The following is a 13902-nucleotide window of genomic DNA, read 5'->3' as shown; positions in this document are numbered from 1 at the left end:
TGATCATGTATGTATAAATAGTCGAGTCTGGTGGGGGTTAGGTCTAACCCTTTTGTTTTGCAGAAAACGAGGCATGAGGTCCCCAGATTCGGTATGGTTAGCAACATCCCACCATTGCAGCTAGATTGGTGGGAGGACCTTTCCTAAAGTGACAATAAGCATGTGAAAAAGTACCTGGGTAACTTGCCTTCCGTGCTAGATATTAAACCAAACAACAAATTGATCGAGGTTGCCACCTTATTCTGGGATAGTGAAAGAGTTGTGTTCTGTTTTGGTGACATAGATATGACACCGCTTCTAGAGGGAATATGAAGACTTGCGGGGTTGACTTGGGACAGTCCTGGGCTTTCAGCATCAGAAATCCGTCCAGGCATGGGATTTTTGAAGATGATGGGGCTGAAAAAGAATGTCGACCTAGTGTGCTTGAAGGATTCCTACATATCTTTTGAATACTTGTACGAGAGGTATGGATATATCAAGTCTTTCTGCACTTACCATGATGAGATCTCCCTCACTTCAATGGGTCACATCCACCGCAGAGTGTTTCTATTCATTGTGTGCTTCTATCGTCAAGAATTTCCGCGAAGGGCTTGGAATGACCACATTTCCTTCCATCACCCTAAGCGGATGACTTACATTCCAGACAGATTTCAGCCGTAAAGCGCCAGAGAATGGGTAAAGTTCTTCGATAATCTGACCGAGGAATAAGTTCAGTGGATGGTTGAATGGTTCCCAACAGACGAGTTTATTATCAGGTCCAAGGATGCTCCACACTTGGTGCTGATTGGGTTGAGGGGGATATATCCATATATCCCTATGCGAGTTGTGAGGCAAGAAGTTTGTACCAAGGGTTGTCAAAATGAGTCATTTCAGGGCAGACTTCCAAGAGGACGACGTCCCTTACAAGTGCCAAGATCAGCACATGTGGCACTGCAAAATCATTATGGAGAAAAGCACCGTTGAGCCAGATAGATATCATTGAGGGTGTGAGCCTTTCTACCCAGCATGGTTGGAGGACAATCTGAAAGGAATGTTGACACCAGGGGTCGGTCAAGGGAACAGAATCATAGATGAGGAAGCTGAAGCTTAAGTCAAATACAACAGGCTGCGCAAGAGGGTCCACGACTCTGAGAATGAACATCGGGAAATACATGAGAGGAACATGAGGTTGATCGAGGAGTGAAATACATGGAAATCACTTCCAACAGGAAACTGGAATATCTGGAGCGAGGAATAGTGGAGCTGGAGGGCAAAGTCATAAAGAGGATTGAAAATTGCCAGAACGCTAAAGGAGCTGACGGAGGACATTTGACCAGAGCCTACCTGCTGCTGGGACTGCGCGAGCTAGGAGATCTGTATGATGGAGTTTGGAAGATCGAATCTGGGAAGGTTCTTTTGGGACCAAGTATCTTAGATTTACTTGCTTTTCCTAAAAATGTAATAAGGCCAAGTGACAGTAGTGACTTATTATTATACTAGTGTCGTTTTAGGATTTGTCTATTTTTATATTATGAAATGAAGCAGTTAATGGCATTAAAAGTTCTCCAAATTTATTTGTCGCTAGGCCTACCTCAGGTACAACAAGGCTCCAAAATAGGACACGAGTTTACATTTCGCAATATGTGTTTAAATACTGCAAACATTTCATAATCCTCACTGACTTGTTACCTTTTTGTTTTTGCTTATTTTTATTATTATTTCCATTCTCTTAGGTTGGTTCACTCATACTGGCCTCATCAGCGTATCATACCAGATCCAGAGGCCCTCCACCTCCTCCTCCTCCAAGCAATACAAAAATTAGAGGAAAAGCAAATATGGATGACTTAAGTGGAATCTGAAAGGAAAATATTGAGAACGTAGAGACTTCTGATAGATGTAGTGCTCCGGTCCCAAATGATCTGGTTTTGAGACTGGAACAAAAGATACTAGAATTGCAAGGAGAACTTGAGCAGGTCTGTAATTTGGCAAACTTGTCACTTACCCTCAATGTCCCTGATGTCCACCAACAAAACACAAAGAACACAACTCCTCCTCAGAACACACAAAACCAATAGCCATAAAATCCTCCCGTACCAAATCAATACGTAACTCCACCCCCCAATACAAACTCCACCACAACATCATCATCAACCAATTCAGTACCCACCAACCACCACTTACCACACTCCCCAAAATACACCACCACTCATTCCTGATCCACAAAACTCCACCAATGACCATCACTATACCCAAGTCCCTGGCACCCATCAGAGTAACCCCATATGCGTAGAAACTATACCACATTCTACCCAACCAATATCCTGTGCTCCGGAACCCTCTGAGAAGGACCTGCTCATTAAGAACATGGCCGAAGAACTCAAGAAGTTAACAAGCCGGGTTCAAGGTGTTGAAGGCAACAAAGGGATATAATGTTTGAATTATGAAGATATGTGCATACAGTCGGATATCGAACTGCCAGAAGGGTACACACCTCCCAAGTTTAAGATGTTCGATGGTATAGGTGATCCTAGGGTTCATCTAAGGACTTATTGTGACAAGCTTATCAGGGTCGGGAAAGATGAAAAGATCCGGATGAAGCTCTTTATGAGGAGCCTTACTGGATGCTTTGGCTTGGTATATCAGCCAGAATCCCAAGAAATGGTCCAATTGGGTAAGCATGGCGTTGGAGTTCATGGACCGGTTTAGGTTTAACACAGAGAATGCACCGGATTTTTTCTATATTTAGAATCATAAAAAGAAACCTATTGAGGCTTTTCGTGAGTACGCTACTTGCTGGAGGTCGGAAGCGGCCAAGGTCAGGCCCTCTTTAGATGAAGAACAGATGAATAAATTCTTCTTCAGGGCACATGATCCACAATACTACGAGAGGTTGATGGTCATCGAAAATCACAAATTCTCTAATATCATCAAGCTAAGAGAAAGGACTGAGAAAGGAATCAAGAGCGGGATGGTAACAAATTTTGAGGCACTGCAGGCCACAAATAAAGCACTACAATCAGGTGGCATATCAAAAAAGAGAGATGTTGGGGTAGTAATGGTGGCTTAGGGCCCAAAATCTCCACTTACATATCAAATAACTCCACCCACATATCAGACACCTCCACCCACATATCAAACACCTCAGCCTACATAACAAGCATCACCACCTACATATCAACCTTCATCTCCCAGGTATTCCCAATCAGCCTCTGTCCATCACACCAATAGTTCCTAACCATCCCACTTCCAATTACTACCAGCTCGCCAAAATTATCTAAGACCAAGACCCAATTTCGACCGCAAGCCACCTCGACAGTACACCGCCATTGCTGAGCCCATCAACCAACTATATGAAAGGCTAAAAGTCACAGGTTGCGTCACTCATATTCCTGATATGGCATTAGAAAATCCATCCCAATAGGTCAATCCAAACAAAACTTGTGCATACCATTCCGGTATGAAAGGGCACACCACTGTTAAATGCCGAATATTGAAGGATAAGATCCAGACACTTATTGACAACAAGGTCATAAAAGCAAAGGAAGCCGCACCTAATGTTCGCAACAATCCCCTCCCTAATCACAGAGGTGATGGTGTACACGTGATAGAAAGAAATGAAGAATGGGACCCTGAGGGGTCAATCGGGCTTATTTGAGAAGGCGATGACTTTAAGGTTGCAATCATACTTACTCCTATTGTGGTTCAGACTCAGGCACCAATCGATGTTGAGGTGACTGCATCAGTTCCATTCGAAGTAAAAGTGGCTCTGCCCGCAGCCACCTCCGCTCCATTTGAAGTAGAAATGGTCACACGTTTTACTGTGATAGTATCAACCATACACCCATTCAACTCAAAAGTAATACCGTGGGATTATGTTGCCGAGGCTTGGTGAAAAGGGAAGGCCAAGGTAGAGGAAATTGACGCTGAACAAGGAATGACTAGAACCAGAAGAGTCTATACATCTGAACATTTGGGAGGTTCAAGTAAGGAGGCCACTTCTAGGTAGCCTATTATTGAGACGGGCTAGATGACTTATGGAGGAAAGTGCAAGCAAAGGAGTAATCTATTGTTGACCATCTGAACAAAGTCCCTACTCAGACATCTATCCTGTCACTATTGCAGAATTCAGAGGCACACAAGAACACTTTGATGAAAGTAGTGAGCGAAGCTTATGTACCCAATAACATCACCGGCAGAGAAATGGCCAACATGGTCGGGCAAGTACTGGAAAGCCATAAGATTATCTTCCACTAAGACGAGCTACCTCCCGAGGGTTTGAATCACAATCAAGCATTGCATATCATAGTACAATTTGAAGACAAGTACATTACCATCATTCTGGTTGATGGGAGTTCAAGCATAAATATTTGTCCAATGGACACTCTGAAGAGGTTAGACAATGTTTTCCATGAGGTACAGGTAGGAAGCATGAATGTTGAGGCTTTTAATGGGTCCCAGAGGGCCACGATCGAGGAAATCAACCTTTGCTTGCAGATGGGGCCAACTTGGTTCGATGTTGAATTCCAAGTGCTTGACATACCGACCACATATAATCTTCTGTTGGGCCGACCATGGATCCATGCTGCTGGAGTCGTGCCCTCTATGCTACATCAAGCGATGAAGTTCGAATGGAACCGTCAGGAGGTAATCATTAACGGAGATGGGAGTAACCCTATATACACTAGTCAAACCATCCCGGCCATTGGACATAGAAGAAGGCTAGGAGGGGACATCTATCATTACATTGAACGGGTCAATGCCGTCGAGAAGGATAAGTGGTGGAGTAACAAAATAGAAAGCATACTAGCATGGTCCGGGTACGAACCTAGCAAAGGGTTGGGAAAGAACCTCCAAGGTATCACCAAGACAATACAGCTAAAAAATTATGGCACCACTTTTGGTCTCGGATACCAATACACATGGCAAGAGTACAGGGAGTGGTCGCCTCAATGGCGTGGACTATATTACCCTCTTGAGCAGCAAGTGCCATGTTTGGAACAAGCTTTTCACTAGGCTGACACAATATGGGGAACTGCAGAGGATGAAACACTCGCTTGGTTCACTATTCAGACTGTGGCAAAGGGAGTTGTTCTCAGAAACTGGGCCGCCACACCATCCTGAGCCCGCAGCGTCCCTGGGTAGCTTGGCAGGATTTACCTCTATAGCCGTTTTAGGAACTTTAAATTTCCAGTAGTTTTGTTTTAATTTTTACTTGTTTAAAAATAAATGCTCGATTCATCGAGCCCTGATTTGTCTGAACAATTTCTCAAGTTTTAATCAAATACATTTGCTCTTTATTATTCACTACTATCTTTACACTTTTCCTTTCTACAACGTTATTATTACTTTTCCTGATGAACCAGTGACTGTGACATGTAATGAGGTAATGTAGCATGAGAATATGACTCAGAGGAAGAAGATGAGATACCCGAGGAAATTGTCAGGGAGGTTGAGAATTTTGAGAACAAGCTTAAGTCCAATCTGGACGAAACCGAAGCAGTAAATTTGGGAGACGCCTAGACTGTCAAAGAAACCCGCATCAACATTCATTTGTCACCAACATAGAAGGAAGAGTACATTCATTTCCTAAAGGAATATAAGGACATCTTCGCATGGTCATATGATGACATGACCGGTTTGAGCACTTCCATAGTAGCTCACAAGTTGCCTACTAATCCCATGATTCCGCCAGTCAAGCATAAACATAGAAAATTCAAACCAGACATGACTCTGAAAATCAAGGAGGAAGTTACCAAGCAGATCAAAGCCAAGGTTCTCAGGGTGGTTGAATATCCAACCTGGTAAGCTTACATCATGCCAGTTCCAAAGAAAGACTAGAAGGTTAGGGTATGTGTTGACTATCGGGATCTAAACAGAGGAAGTCCTAAAGACGATTTTCCACTGCCAAATATACACATCCTGATCGATAGTTGTGCCAAGCATGAACTCCAATCCTTTGTAAATTGTTTCACGGGTTATCACTAGATTTGGATGGATGAATAAGATGTAGAGAAGACAACTTTTATTGCACCATGGGTTGTATATTGTTACAAGATGTTGCTAATTGGTTTGAAGAATGCTGGGGCCACTTACATGAGGGCCATGACAACCGTCTTCCATGATATGATACACAAGGAAATCGATGTATATATGTACGATGTCATTATCAAATCCAAGAGAGCCGCAGATCACATAGCAGACTTGAGAAAGTTCTTTGACGGGCTAAGGAGGTACAACTTGAAACTGAACCCCCCAAAGTGTGCATTCGGGGTTCCCACAAGAAAGTTACTGGGATTCATTGTCAGTCACCGAGTGATCGAGCTGGATCCATCTAAAGTCAAAGCTATTCAAGAGTTACCACCGCCCAAGAGCAAAAAGGATGTGATGAGCTTCCTAGGGCGTCTCAACTACATCAGTCGCTTCATAGCACAATCCACGGTCATATGTGAACCCATCTTCAAGATGCTGAGGAAAGATGTCGAGATAGGTTGAACCGAGGATTATCAGAAAGCTTTTGACAAGATCAAGGAGTACCTATTCACACCACCGGTTCTGGTCCCGCCAGAACCGGGAGGACCTTTGCTACTCTATCTATCTGTATTAGATGGAGCCTTCGGATGTGTTTTGGGACAACATGACGAGATAGGAAGAAAGGAGCAGGACATATATTATTTGAGCAAGAAGTTCACACCCTATGAAGCACGGTATTCTCTGCTTGAATGCACTTGTTGTGCTTTGACTTGGACAACCCAGAAATTGAGGCATTACTTCTGTGCCTACACTACATACCTCATATCCAGGATAGATCCTCTGAAGTACATATTTTAGAAACCCATGCCTACTGGGAAGTTGGTTAAGTGGCAAATACTACTAAGTGAGTTCGATATCATTTATGTAACTCAAAAGGCAGTCAAGGAACAAGCGTTGGTCGATTACCTTGCTGAAAATTCTATGGGAGGAGAATACGAACCCTTGAAAACGTATTTTCCCGATGAAGAAGTATCATTGGTAAGGGAAGACATTATTGAAGCGTATGACGGTTAGATGATGTTCTTTAGTGGAGCCGCAAATTTCAAAGAAGTAGGCATTGGAGTAGTTCTGGTATCAGAAACAGGTTAGTCGACATGAACATTCAGGAGCTGTAGATGATTGGCGATTCGGATTTGCTCATGCACTAGGTACAAGGAGAGTGGGCCACCAAGAATTCCAAGATATTGCCATATCTGCACCATGTGCAGGAATTGAGAAAGATGTTCACAAAGATAGAATTCCGACATGTGCCCAGAATTCAGAATATGTTTGCCGACGCATTAGCTACTTTGTCATCAATGATACAACATCCAGATAAGAACTATATTGATCCCATTCCGGTGAGGATCCATAATCAGCCGACCTATTGTGCTCACGTCAAGGAAGAAGCAAATGGAAAGCCTTAGTTCCATGACATCAAAGAATACTTATCAAAAGGAGAATACCCGTAGCATGCAAATCACACTCAGAAACGCACGCTCCAGAGATTGTCAAATCATTTCTTCCACAACGGAGGAAACTTGTACAGAAGAACCCCTCATTCGGATTTACTAAGATGTGTTGAAGCAAAGGAAGCTTCTAAGCTACTTGAGGATGTGCATGCTGGGACCTGTGGTACACACATGAATGGTTTCATCTTGGCTAAGAAGATACTCAGAGCCAGTTATTTTTGGATGACCATGGAGACGGATTGCATTTGTATGTCCGCAAATGCTTTCAATGTCAAGTGCATGCTGATATGATAAAAGTGCCGCCAAAATGAGCTCAATGCAACAAGCTCACCTTGGCCATTCGCCACCTGGGGAATTGATGTTATTGGTCCGATTGAGCCCACTGCTTCAAACGGACACAGGTTTATTCTAGTAGCCATTAATTACTTCAAAAAATGGGTAGAAGATACATCTTACAAAGTTGTGACCAAGAAAGTCATCGCAGATTTTGTCAACGAATGTATTGTCTGCCGGTTCGGAGTTCCTGAGTTCGTTATTTCTGACAATGCCGCCAATCTCAATAGTTATCTAATGAAAGTTATATGTGAAGCTTTCAAAATCAAGCACAAGAATTCCAGAGCCTACATACCTCAGATGTATGTAGCCGTAGAAACCGCCAACAAAAACATTAAGAAAATACTAAGGAAAATGGTAGAGAACCACAAACAGTGGCATGACAAGTTACCCTTCGCTTTGTTAGGATACCACACTACAGTTCGCATGTCAACCGAGGCAACCCCCTACATGTTGGTTTATGGTACGAAGGCTGTCATCCCAACCGAGGTAGAGATTCCTTCCTTGAGGATTATACAGGAAGTAGAACTCAGCGATGCGGAGTAGATAAGGAGTCGCTATGAGCAATTGGCCCTTATCAATCGAAAGAGAATGAATGCAGTGTGCCACAACCAACTTTATAAGAATAGAATGTCTAGAGCTTTCAACAAAAGGGTCAAACCAAGACAGTTCACACTAGGGCAGCTTGTGTTGAAGAAAATCTTCCCATATCAAGATGAAACCAAAGGGAAAATCTCTCCCAACTAGCAAGGTTCGTACATGGTTCACAGAGTACTAACAGGAGGAGCACTCATACTTGTAGAAATGGACAAAGAAGTCTAGCCAAAATCGGTCAATTTAGACGCAGTCAAGAGATACTATGCTTAGATACTTTACATTTCCTCATTTGATGTAATTGAACTACGCTGGACCTGATTCCCGTTTAAGAGGGGATACGTAGGCAACCTTATGGGTTCGGTCATATTATAATAAAATTTTCATTTCCCCCCAAGATCAGAAACTAGGGCCGAATTTTGAGGAGGGTCCTCAAAATTCCAGAGCAAGTCCAGGAAACACCAACATGTGTCAGGAAGTCAGTAATTAGTCAAGAACTAGGACAGAATTTTGAGAAGGATTCTTTAAATTCCGAAGAAGGTTAGGCAAGGCCCGTCAGCCGCAAAGAGTTAAAAATCATCTACCAAACTGGGGAAGAATTTTGAGGAGGACCCTAAAAATTCTATAATAGCGATGCAATGCCTTTGAGACGTGTCACAGTCACTAGTTCATCAAAAACTACTTGATATATCAATATGTTTCCAAAATAACTCTATTTTTATCAATAATTGCATATTTTTTGAAAATTATATTTCCATAACAGTCAGGTGCTACCTAGGAGGACCTGAAGGGGCTTTCAGAACGGAGCAGGGCAAAGCCAGCCGACAGAAGCACGAACCAACCTCCCCTCACAGAACCTACAAATTTTCTTTGAATGTAGGAACGTCTTATGTAACAATAACATCCGCAGATATATGCACGTAGCACGATTACTGTCAATCAAGCCATCAGACACCGAATATACATCTCCAGCTAAGACACATGCTACTTTTACTCACTACTTGCTCCCTACATGAGGCTAATCCTTGCCTTCATACTTGCATCAGGATAATCCCTACCTCCCTAATTGCATGAGGCTAATCCTTGCCTCCCTATTTGCATGAGTCTAATCCCTGACTCCCTGCTTGCCTGAGTCTAATCCTTGACTCCCTACTTGCATGAGTCTAATCCTTGACTTCATACTTGCATGAGGCTAATCCCTACCTCCCTACTTGCATGAGTCTAATCCCTGACTCCCTACTTACATGAGTCTAATCCTTGACTCCATACTTGCACGAGGGTAATCCTTACCTCCCAATTTGCATGAGTCTAATCCCTAACTCCCTACTTGCATGAGTCTAATCCCTGACTCCCTACTTGCATGGGCTAATCCTTGCCTCCATACTTGCATGAGGCTAATCATTGCCTCCCTATTTGCATGAGGCTAATCCTTGCCTCCCTACTTGCATGAGTCTAATCCCTGACTCCCTACTTGCACGAGGCTAATCCCTGCCTCCCTATTTTCATAAGGCTAATCCTTGCCTACCTATTTGCATGAGTCTAATCCCTAACTCCCTACTTGCATGAGTCTAATCCTTGACTCCATACTTGCATAAGGCTAATCTTGCCTCCCTACTTACATGCGGGTAATCCTTGCCTCCGCATTTGCATGAGTCTAATCCTTGACTCCATGAGGCTAATCTCTGCCTCCGTACTTGCATGAGTCTAATCCCTGACTCCCTATCTGCATAAGGCTAATCCTTGCCTCGACATTCACATGGGACTAAGCATTGTCCCTCTTTGCACAAATATTGCTCTATTGCTAATACTATATATTTGCTTCTCAATCGGGCTAATTTCTGCCCTCGACTTCACAAGACTAAGCATTGTCTTGATAACATCATATTATTGCATATCATGGGCTGAAATATCGCTAATATATCCAAAGGCATCATAGTCCAAAGGCATCATCCTTATAGCCGGAAGACACCATGTCATGGCATGAGGTTCTCTCGAACTTGCATATTATTATTCAAAGGCGTCATGGTTTGGAGGCACCATTTTCATGGCCCGAGAACACCATTTCATGGCCTGCAAATCCCTCACTAAACAATTCATGGCCCAGGACATCATGGCCCAAAGACGTCATCTTTAATCGTCCAAAGACATCCCTCATGGTCCGAAGAGAATTTGCTTCATGTTTAAAATTTCGCAAATACGTTTGTAGCATCTTTTATCTGCAGGTAACCAGTTAGAAACTGCTATCCTAGCAGGTGCAATATCGCTCCGGTTCACTCCAACCGTCCCAATCTTTAACCACTCACCGTATCCGCTTCTGCCTCGTGTCCGTTCTTGCAATAATTTCATCGGCATACTCTGCGGGTGAATCCAGAACTACACATATCATGATTCCTGTAAAACCAGGGATATGTATACAACTCGAAGACCGAATTTCGGCCCCTGTCTTTCAAAACACCCCGTCCGATCAAAATTGGCCATAATTTTTTACCCGAAAACTCTTTCATCCTTCCCGGATAAAGAGGGGCAACTGTTGATACCCAATTTTTCCTGTATATTTTTAAATATTCATAACTACCTTCAAAATAGTATATACATGCATATATAAGCATGCATAGGGTTTTTATAATTTTTCCATAATTTTAAGGATTTAAATTTATTTATTTTCTCCCCTTTTATTCATAAAATCCCCAATAATTATTTCCCATATTATTGTTATGATGACTTAGTCATTTAATTCCTATATTTATTCCAGAATATGGTTAATATATTTTTTTATGCATTTTTATAATTGCATTTGGTATTTTTAAGCTAAATTGCATATAATTGCAATATTAGCCCATTTAATGTATAATTCCGTTTTGTATGTGTAAAATTAATCCCTATATTTTAAAAATGATAAATATATATTTTAAATTAATTTTGTACATAATTGTTTTTTAGAAATTGTTTATTACTTATTATAAATTAAATAGGGAAAATTGGCTATTTAAATTATAGCCATATTTGCATTTCGATTATAGCCTAAATTGAACCCAACACCTAGCCTAATTTCCTACCCAATTGACCAACCCAGATCCTATATACACTTACCCAAACCCGGAACCCATCTACCCGATCATGGTCGTTGATCTGAAAGATCAACGGCCCGTATTGTTTCTTTCCTTTTAAATCCTAAACGACCCCTAACCCTAATCATTATCTACACACCGCTGCCCTCAAATCCTCTCATCTCCTTTATTCTCTCAACCTAACCCTAGCCTCCTTTCAACTGCTTCCCTTCCCCGGTCTTCTCCGGTGACAACCCTTCGACCCCTAAGCCTTCAATGGCTTCTCTATTACCATGCTCATCTTCTCCGAGGCCTTCAAGGGCCCTGGGTCACGCTGACTTGCATCTAGGGTTTGCTGTTTTGGCTGTTCATGGCTACTATGGTGTGATTTCGAGCAAAATCACACTGTATTTGTTGCGATCTTTGAGTTTCTTAACAGGTTCTTCCATCTCTACTTGGGTTTCTTATGAAACCCTAGTTTTTGTTTACATCTCCTAGATCTGTGCTATTTGTAAAAGATTTGAGTCTGTTCCTTTTACGTTTTACGCTGTTCTTAAACCTCTTTTGCAAAAATTATCAATTTTAAGTTGTTTTCACTTTCTTCTAAAGTTAGGGTTTTTTCGGAACTTCTTCAACACTTTGTTTAAACCGGTTTTTATGTTTAAACTTATATCCTTTGCATATCTCGATTGATTCTATGTTCTTACTGCCTTTTCAACTCGCCTATGTTAAAATCCTTAATTTTCTAGATCTTCTTTGTTTGGTTATGTGTGTTAGCATGACTACTCGATTCTTGTCAAGTTTATGTGGTTACCTTGCTTCGAATATGTTCTTATTGAGTTCTTAGCATAACTTATACCACCTCTATGTGATTATGGTCATCGATTGTTCAAGACTTGCCTCTTTCTATCGATATTGCTGACCCTGCCTGTTTGCTACATCTGGTTGCTCTTACTCTATTTATATGTTGAGTATTGAATCATAATTTCCTCTTGATTGATTCTGGATTCATTATTTTATGGTTTGATTGAAGGATCCTCTTTTAAACCCTAAAATTCCACCTCGTCTGTCTAAATTAACTGATTCCCTTACCTTATTTGCTATGTTACTTTATTCTTACTAAACCATTTCCTTAATTGGAGTTTTTTGAACTTAGTCCTAATTGTCTACCCTATACTTACTGAACTTGACTCTTTCTTTATTAGTTGTATACTGATTTCTTTCCTTATTTACCACTTGTTCTTACCGTTTGAGTTAATTCCCTTAACTTAAGGGGAGTATTTACCTTGATTACCTGACTGACTGATTCAGAGTTCCTTAGTTACTAATGGACTTTGATTTTTACCTTATTTGTCACTTGCTTTCAAACTATAAATACCTTAGTCTTTCATCAGCATAACACACGAACACTCTTGGTTCAAAAACTATCTCTCAGACTTAAAAACTTTCTGCTCTCTTTTGTGCAACTTGCTACAACTCTAAGTTAGCCGGCTACAAGCCAAGGCTAACCATTGTGTCCTACTATTATTTACTGGTATGTTTAAATTTTAATTCAAAGTTCCAACAACAATATGATTTTCTTATTGCTTCAGTTCATCCTGTTTCTAGTTTGCTTCTATTTGTGGTTTTGTTGTGAAACTTGTAATTAATGTTTACATTGTTATGTACTCCCCTTCCTTTAGATCAACATGTTACCCTTCTGTGTTGTTTCTGAACATGTCTGCACCAATTATCTCTATGTGTTTACCATCGTGTGTTCCATGTATTCCCAAACCCCTTGACCCCTGTTTGTGACTACTAAACCTGCCTTGGTGTTGTGACTCCTGGTTGTGTATGAACCTGTCCTAAGGTGTTGTGTTTGGACTTATGTTCAATTTTTCAATCTCTTTTCAAACAAGCTATGAGTTTTACTAAATTACGTTCAAACAGACCTTCTTTTATACAGTTTTTCACTAAAATCACCTTCACTCTACTCTTAGTCAATAAGTTCTGCCCCTACAGTATGTGTACTGCCTTGGGATCCTCTTGAGAACCCTTTAAACTCTGGCATACTGATGCTGACTTTTCCACACTGTACTTGTTCAATTTTTGGTTACTAAGTCTAGGTGTAAGCACTGCCTGGGATCCTTAAGATCCTTAGGAAACTTTGATGCACCTAGACTCTGACATTGTCTATGGAATTGAGGCATTTGAGGCCATTGGAGTCTTTGGGAAATCTGGGCCTAATCGAAGGCTCCCTATAGAATAGCTTCTTGTTTTCTTATTTACTTATGTAATTCATTCATTGGTTTGTAATAACTTGTAAACAAATATTAGGGTATTTGGTGAAAGGGATGGGTAGATATATGTTTTATGGGGTAATACGGGTAGAAATCATGTTCATAGGACTTTACATTTAATTTGATTGCTTTACCAAGTGGAAATCATACTTATAGGGTTTTACATTTTGTCATCTCACCATGCTAGAA

This window comes from Nicotiana tabacum, chromosome 8, assembly GCF_000715075.1.
Source record: "Nicotiana tabacum cultivar K326 chromosome 8, ASM71507v2, whole genome shotgun sequence".
Classification (NCBI taxonomy): Eukaryota; Viridiplantae; Streptophyta; class Magnoliopsida; order Solanales; family Solanaceae; genus Nicotiana; species Nicotiana tabacum.
Note: the sequence above shows the minus strand (reverse complement) of the source record.